We start from the raw sequence: 8,051 nt of genomic DNA, 5'->3' as shown, positions 1-8,051 counted from the left end.
TTTCTGCTGGGACTAAGTGAGGTGAGGGAAAGTGAGATTTCAGGAATCAATAGTCTTATCTTCCTCTTCCTCCCTCACTCCACCTCTCCTTCCTCCTGCTTTTCTCTTTTGAAAAGGGTTCTTTTTCTTTGGTTTGGCATAGACTTTGTAGCAGTATGGTGAAGCATATGAACCCCTTTCAAATTAATGTTTTTTAAAGTAAAAAAAAAAAAGTTTTAAGAATACATGAGATGATCACAAAGGTGATTTTCCCAGGGTGAGGCTTATCTATTGCACTCCGGATGTGCTGACCCCTGTGATTTCCCCAAATGTGGGAAACCCGACTGTGTAATTTGTGGTAGTGGGGGACTGCGTTCGTGCTTTCCCCTGGTCTAAAAAAAAAAAAAAAAAAAAGAATACATAGGATTATAAAGGGAACCAGTTCTGTTAATATAGGTATTAAAATTATAATATGAAAATTTCTGTGATTCTGTTAATTCATTTATTAAAGTGATACAGTACAGTCTTATGTTAATGAAACACCATAATTTTAAAGTAGTGAGGAGCACAGTGACTTTTATGGAAATACACAACAAATATAATGAGGAATGTATCTGTGACACTTAATTATAAAAATGTTACAGGTATTGCTCTTACTGATGTGGTTTGCAACTGGGTTCATCATTGAATATTAAATATCAATGAGAGCATAATAAAATAAGTTGTAATTTTTCCCATTTAAATTCTGAAATCTCCAGATTCTATCCAAGAATCCCTGGGAGGTGGTTGGACCATTCTGGTAGACAAAAAGCAATAAGCAATGTATAAAGGAGCCACAAGCCTACACTCGGTTCTCTAAGGTTTGGAAATAGCCTTTAGGCAAAACCCACTGCTCTTGAATAAAGTGACAGTACTTGAGGTTTAAAAATTGAATGAACCTATGGATATTTAAAGATTTTATTTTGTTTTTAATTATTTAATTTTGGCTTTTGTATTCCAGATCTTAGAATACAAATAACTAAACCCACCCAATTACACTGAAACCCTTTCTTCTTCATATGTTAATAAACACACAGTCTAAATAAAACATTTATGTTGATATAGTCAATCCAGAAAAGTGTAAGATACTAATGATGCTTATTCTTCCTTATATTTTTAGAGATTGATAGAAGCAATGCTCAATTACGTAGAGAAAAAAATCATGAAAAATTAGGTCTACCTTGCTTTTTAAATTGCCTTAGTCATTGTACGTAAATCAAAATGCAGATATAAATTCCATATATCTGATAACCTTTCCTTAAGGCAATGTTTCATTTTCTTTGCTTAAAATAGAAATAAGCAATTCATTTTATAGTACATAAAATAGTTAATAGTTCTTAGTGTCTGACAACGTCAGATGAATGAGAAGGAATAAAAATGACTAGGTAGAGCCGGGCGCGGTGGCTCAAGCCTGTAATCCCAACACTTTGGGAGGCCGAGGCAGGTGGATCACGAGGTCAAGAGATCGAGACCACCCTGGTCAACACAGTGAAACCCCGTCTCTACTAAAAATATAAAAAATTAGCTGGGCATGGTGGCGCGTGCCTGTAATCCCAGCTACTCAGGAGGCTGAGACAGGAGAATTGCCTGAACCCAGGAGGCGGAGGTTGCGGTGAGCCGAGATTGCGCCATTGCACTCCAACCTGGGTAACAAGAGAGAAACTCCATCTAAAAAAAAAAAAAAAAAAAAATGACTAGGTAGATGGTGCTGTCAGCATAAACAAATTCAGTCAGACTCCAGCATTGAGCCTTCCTTGAGCAGTTGAGATCTTAAAATTTTAGAAGCATAATTTGCCATCACCTTTTACTTGATTATTCTTGATCTTTGTTTATCTCCATCATTGAGAGAAGCTACTCAGTAAACCTCACTCTAGATTAATAGTCAGAATAAGCCCATGCTTAAATATCAATTTTGCTGATGTCTGAGTTTGTTACTATTGTAAGACCCTTCCCTCTCAGTTAAATGCATGATGCAAGTTGGAGGGTCTTATTCTTGCAATAACTAATTTAGATATTATTGGAGGGCATATCTTAAGTTTAATTACACACTGTATTTTCATATGGTTGTTGTAGGAAAAAATTAAATGTACTCAATTTAGAATAAAGTTATTCTATTCAGGTTTTGTTTGTTGTTTATTTTTGTCTCCCGTAACTTTGTCTTAGAATGTGTACCTATAAGAATACTCTTGAAATGCCACAGCAAAGTGGAGAGAAAAGGTCATTTGGTCTTTAGTTCTTGGTCGCTGGGCATCTAAGGTAGCATCTAGTGAGTTTCCTAACATCTTCTCTGGTCCTTTACGTTGTCATCAATTTAGATGTTTTCATTTGCACTAGTCGAAATGTTTTGTTTATTCCAGCATACACTACCACATCTTGCGTGTTCTGAAAATAAGGCCTCTTTTTCTTGGCTCTCAGTGTAATACCCTCTTAGCCAAAGGGAAAAGATCCTTGCTTCTTTTTTCTTGCCAGGCTTTATAGAAACTGTGTCTTTTTCCATCCCATCTTTATAAACATTGAACATAACCATACTGTTTTTACACTTGCCTGAAGACTGTTTCTTTTCTATGGGGGCTCACCTCTTACCTTGTATTTTACCTGGAAAGTTAGGCCATCATAACCACATTAAGCAGATATTTCAAACATTTAGCTTTTCATTTGTTCCATCTTTATCTTGTCCTGAAGGGGTTTAGTTTGGAGAGGAGCAGAAAGCAGGCCTCCTTCTGAGACCAGGTCCACTATCAACCTGTTCTAAAATCTAAGCTAACAGACATTGAATTTCTCGTTCAATTTCTTAATGAGAAGGAAGTGGAAAAAAATCCTATCTTAAGCATAGAGAATGTGAATAAATAAACAATAATTAAAAATACATCAAAAATGCATGAATATGTATACTCATTCCAGATACTATGAAATATAATTTACTATTTTTGTTTTAAAATTATTTTCCTAACACACAAAAATCAAAATATAGAAAGGTTAGCATTAGTCTAGGTGGCATGGTAGTACATGCCTGTAATTCCAGCACTTTGGGAGACCAAGGTGGGAGGATTGCTTGAGCCCAGGAGATTAAGACCAGCCTGGGCAACACAGGGAGACGTAGTCTCTACAACAAATTTAAAAATTAGCTGGGCATGATGGCATGTGCCTGTAATGCCTGCTATGCATGAGCCTGAGGTAGGAGGATTCCTTGAACCTGGGAAGTTGAGGTTATAGTGAGCCATAATCACCCTATTGCATTCCAGCCTTGGAGACACAGCAAGACACTGTCTCAGGGAAGTAAAAAAAAAGAGAGAGAGAGAGAGAGAGAGAGTTTAGCTTTAGGGTGTGGAGTAGTACTGAGTAAAAGGAATTAATGAGAATGAAAAGCTTTAGTTAGTAGATAAAATCTTACCCTGCAAATATGTGCAAATGATAAAGGTATACACACAAAGATGTACCATACACAAATGCAGTTGTGCTAACAGAAATTTTTACAATTTTATAAAACAAAAAATGTTGAATTAACATTATTTATATTATAAATGATTCTCAGTAGTCTTTCCCTTTAAAACTCAAAAACATGATACTGACTAAAGGGATGCAGACAGACACTAAATAAGATATATTCTGTCATTCTACTAACATAAAATTTAAAATAGACCAAACTACATTAGGGTTAAGATTGTCTGTCAGGGAAAAGACAGGACATAGTGATTGGGAAGGGGCATGACAAGGCTTTCTATATGAAGATTGCACATCAATTTAAATGGTTTATTAAAATGACTTGTTGATGTTGTGAGTAAAGAGAATGGAGGTGCTAAGATTAAGAATACACATGGTTTTGTAATTAGTCAGCAGCTATAATATCCACATAAAGAATAATGGAAGGATATGTTTTCAGTGAAGGCTTGGGTGAGATTGTGAAGAAAACTGAATTCTAAATTAGGAGTATAAAATTTAGCCTATATATAAGGATGAACTATTGGAATTTTTTATTCCATTTTTCTAGGTCAAGAATATTGTCTTAAATCATAAATTATTCCCACTAGTAGATATGGTAATATATAATTCAGAAAACAGATTGATAAATTAGTAATATATAAAATTTCATTATCAGGAGACCTGGTTTCTGTATGCCCAGATTTTTCTGCTTCCTCTCTCCAGCTCAGGTAAACAGCTAACTTCTGTCTGCACTGCCAGTGAGGCACAAAGTGTCAGCACCTGTTGCTCTAAGCTGGTGGACTCCAAGCCCAGCATTCACGCAGCAATCGGCCTTTTCCCCACTGCCACTCAGAGAAAGTTCTGTAAGGCTTCCACCTTTGGTAATAAAGTCTTTGATCCCACTGTTCCTGTTTTAGTACAGACTTCTATTTTTATCTGACTTAACCTCTCATTTAATAAGGAGGATGATTCTTTCATTGTCTTATTTTGCATGAAATCACCCCAGATTTGGGGAGTTTTCCTCTTACCTCATTTGCCATTTATGCTTTACTCAATATCTTATCTTTTTCTTTCTTTCTTTCTACACCTTCTGAATTATCCTGTCCATTCATGTCATTTCAAATATAAATCTTATGCTGATTTTTCCCTTGCTATACTTCACACTTGAAAAATCACAATAATAAGCCATAATATCTTTAAATTAGCCCCAGTGAAATTTGAATAACACCATATGCCACATGCCAATAACAGGAAACTTGAAAGGACACACATGCTTTTGCGAATTTAAATCACTTAACAATTAGTGTTTGTTTGGATAGAAAAGTAAACATTTTAGTAAATATATAACAGTTACTATACATTAATTTAAATAAATTTTGGGTGCTATATTGACATCTTAAGATATATTTTTAATCTGTTTACTATATAGCAAAAAATTCCTATAATATCAAGGTGATTTCATTGTTGTTTTAGTTTGATTTTGTTTTTAGCTCTTTCTAAGAACTGTTGATTTATAAACTTGAAATAATAAATGTTAAGAGCTCACTTAGAGTTGCATCTATTTCACCCATAGATGATTCATTTTAGCCAACAACATTATGATGTTAACTATAACCTCAGCAATGTATTGCTAATAGACTCAAATGCTCATATTAAAGTTAATATTAATAACATAGGTAAAATACATTTACCTTTTTAAAAGTCCAGATAAAATAAAGTGATGCCAAGTAATTCATTATTTTACCACACAGATATCCATCTATATATCTGTGTTTGCTCTTATACACAGATAAGAATATATATATATTAATATATTAAATAACTATATTTTTTTCTACAGTCCCCCTAGTTCCCTTAAAGACAGAACTCCATATTTTCTCCTGAAATGATTCCTTAGCATATGTCTTCCATTCTAATAAATTGCATTGTCTTCTACCCAGTTAATTTGAAACCTGACTAACTGATATATTTTTTTTTATTATTCTTTTTCTCCTCCTCCATTCATTCTATTAGCAATTCCTTTTGCCATGTCTAGACCAACGTCATAGAGCTCTTTCCCTGGGTTTTTTTTTTTTTTTTTTTGGTAATTTTACACTTTGAGGTCTTATGTTTATATCATTAGTCTATTTTGAATCAATTCTTGCATAAGGGGTGAGAAATGGCCCATTTTCATTTTACTGCATATGGATATTTAGTTTTCAAAACACCATTTATTGAAGAAACTGTCCATTCCTATTGTGTGTTCTTGACACCTTTGTTAAAAATCAATTGACCGTAGATATTCTGGTTCATTTCTGGACTCCTTATTCAATTCCTTTAATCAATGATTCTCTTTTTATGCCAGCATTATGCTGTTTTGATATCTATGTTTTTGTAATATATTTTGAAATCTGGTAGTGTGATGCTTCCAGCTTTGTTGTGTTTGCTCATGGTTGCTAATCTTTGGCCAATGGATGTCTTTCATAGTTCTATTTGAATTTTAAGTATCTCTTTTCTATTTTTGTGAAGATTGACACTGGAGTTTTAATAGGGATTGCATTAAATCTGTAGGTCACTTTGAGTAGTATGGACGTTTTAACAATATTAGTTCTTCCAAGCTATGAACAGAGGATATCTTTCAAGTTATAGGTTTTGTCTTCAATTCCCTTCATTAGGGTTGTATGGAAACACTTGTACACTATTGGGGCAATTATAAATTAGTATAGCAATTTTGAAAAAAGTATAGATCTTTCTTCAAAAAATTAATACTATTATTATGTGATTCAGCAATCTTATTTCTAGGTATATCTGCAAAGGAATTGAAATCAATATGTTGAAGAGATGCCTGCATTTCCATATTCATTGCAACATTATTTACAATAGCAAAGATATGAAAACAACCTAGGTACCCATCAATAGCTGAATGAATTTTTATAATGTGGTATATATACACAATGGAAAAACATTCAGCTTAAAAAAAAAAAAAAAAAGAAAAATCTGTCATTTGTGACAACATGGATGAATCTAGAATACCTTGTGCTAAGTGGAAAAAAAAAGGCACCAAAAGACCAATAATGTATAATCTTACTTATATTCAGAATCTTAAAAAGTCAAAATTATGGAAGTAAAGAGTAAACTAGTAGTTACAAGAGACTGGTGAGGAAGGGAGTGGATGGGAAAAGAGTAAATGTTGGTGAAAGAGTACAAAGATTCAGCTAGAAAGGAGGAATAAATTCTGATGATCTGTTGTGTAGCAGTGACTATATCTAATAATAGCATATATTTTAAAATAATCATAAATACATACAATTATTGTCAATTAAAAATAAAAATTGAAATAAATTATACTTATGTATATAATCCACACACATACATATATATGTACATACTTACATTTGATAATGTCACTTTCTTTTCTAAGTTATTTTATGGTTTTTATTGCACTTCCTATAAAGTCTCAATTACCTATAGCCAAATAGGTCTGTGTAATCTACTTTCAACTGTTTTACCAAAATCAGTATGTACACTCTTCTACTTGGTAAGCTGTGTCTTGTCAAAGTGTTGCGATTCTATTCCTTAAGTGTCAAATTCTTCTACACTCCACCATCTGAGAACTCATAGTTCTACACCTTAGGAATATTGTTATGCTATTCTAAGTTAAATATTGTTGATTGACAATATTCTTCCTTATGAAAACAATAACAAACAGAAACAAATAAACAGTGTTATCTCAACTATTTACTATAACCTAATGCTGTGGACAAGTTTAGATCTTTGGGAGAAAAAAAAACCTAAAAATTGATTTCTCTCTCCAGAAATTTAAGTAATTTGTAAAACCATGGCCAACTTACACAATGTCTCTATATAGTTGGCCACATTCTGAATATATAAAATAGGGATATTATTATTTTTTAATTATTTCAATCCTATTTATGGTGAATATTTTACAGAGAGTAGATATCTATAAGTATTACTAGTAATTGTTGATGATATATCTTGTTGCCATTATTATTACAGAATACTTGCATGTAGAAATGTTTTTAATAGAATTACAGCACTTAGGCATTTTAAAATGTCTCTCTTCAAAGCAAGTGTTTTCATACAATCATTGATTTAGGAAGTTGCGTCTGTCAAAAGTGGGCTATAAGAAAGGGCACTAAAAAGTTTATTCTAGTTCTGTAATACCCACTCATTTCTCTAAACTATCAAGTTTCATCCTTTAACATCTGCTCTGAAATAATTTACCATTTCAGCTCTGTTCAACTTCCAGAATTTGTGACTCATTATGCTTTTCTTAATCACTTCCAAAAAAGTAGTCATAATCTCCCTCAATTGCTTAGGGGAGAGGAAGTAAAACACATCTCTTCCCTTTCATCACAATTTAAATTGGATGCTATATTATTCCTAAAATGTATCAAATCATGCTTATAAAAATAATTTTCAAAAGATGACAAATTAAAACATATTTTTACATCTTTGATAAGAAGGCATTGTATCCATCAATCTTTAAAAACTTCAAGAAGACAAATTTTGTGATAATTTCTATTACTCAACTCATGCTTCTTTTTCATGTGAACTGTGAAACATTTGATATACCATAAAAATTCTTTCTTGTATAGGCATGGGTGTTATTT

At 32.8% G+C, this 8,051-nt stretch overlaps 1 non-coding gene across 1 annotated transcript; it reads left to right on the top strand.

The window, feature by feature from the left end:
- Positions 1-209: 209 nt before the first annotated feature.
- Positions 210-369, top strand: LOC120365868 (U1 spliceosomal RNA). The gene has a single exon (XR_005580707.1). It is a non-coding gene; the product is annotated as a U1 spliceosomal RNA (small nuclear RNA).
- Positions 370-8,051: the final 7,682 nt, after the last annotated feature.

The sequence above is a fragment of the Saimiri boliviensis genome, chromosome 16, assembly GCF_048565385.1.
Source record: "Saimiri boliviensis isolate mSaiBol1 chromosome 16, mSaiBol1.pri, whole genome shotgun sequence".
Lineage (NCBI taxonomy): Eukaryota > Metazoa > Chordata > Mammalia > Primates > Cebidae > Saimiri > Saimiri boliviensis.
This window is presented reverse-complemented; position numbering and strand designations above follow the sequence as displayed.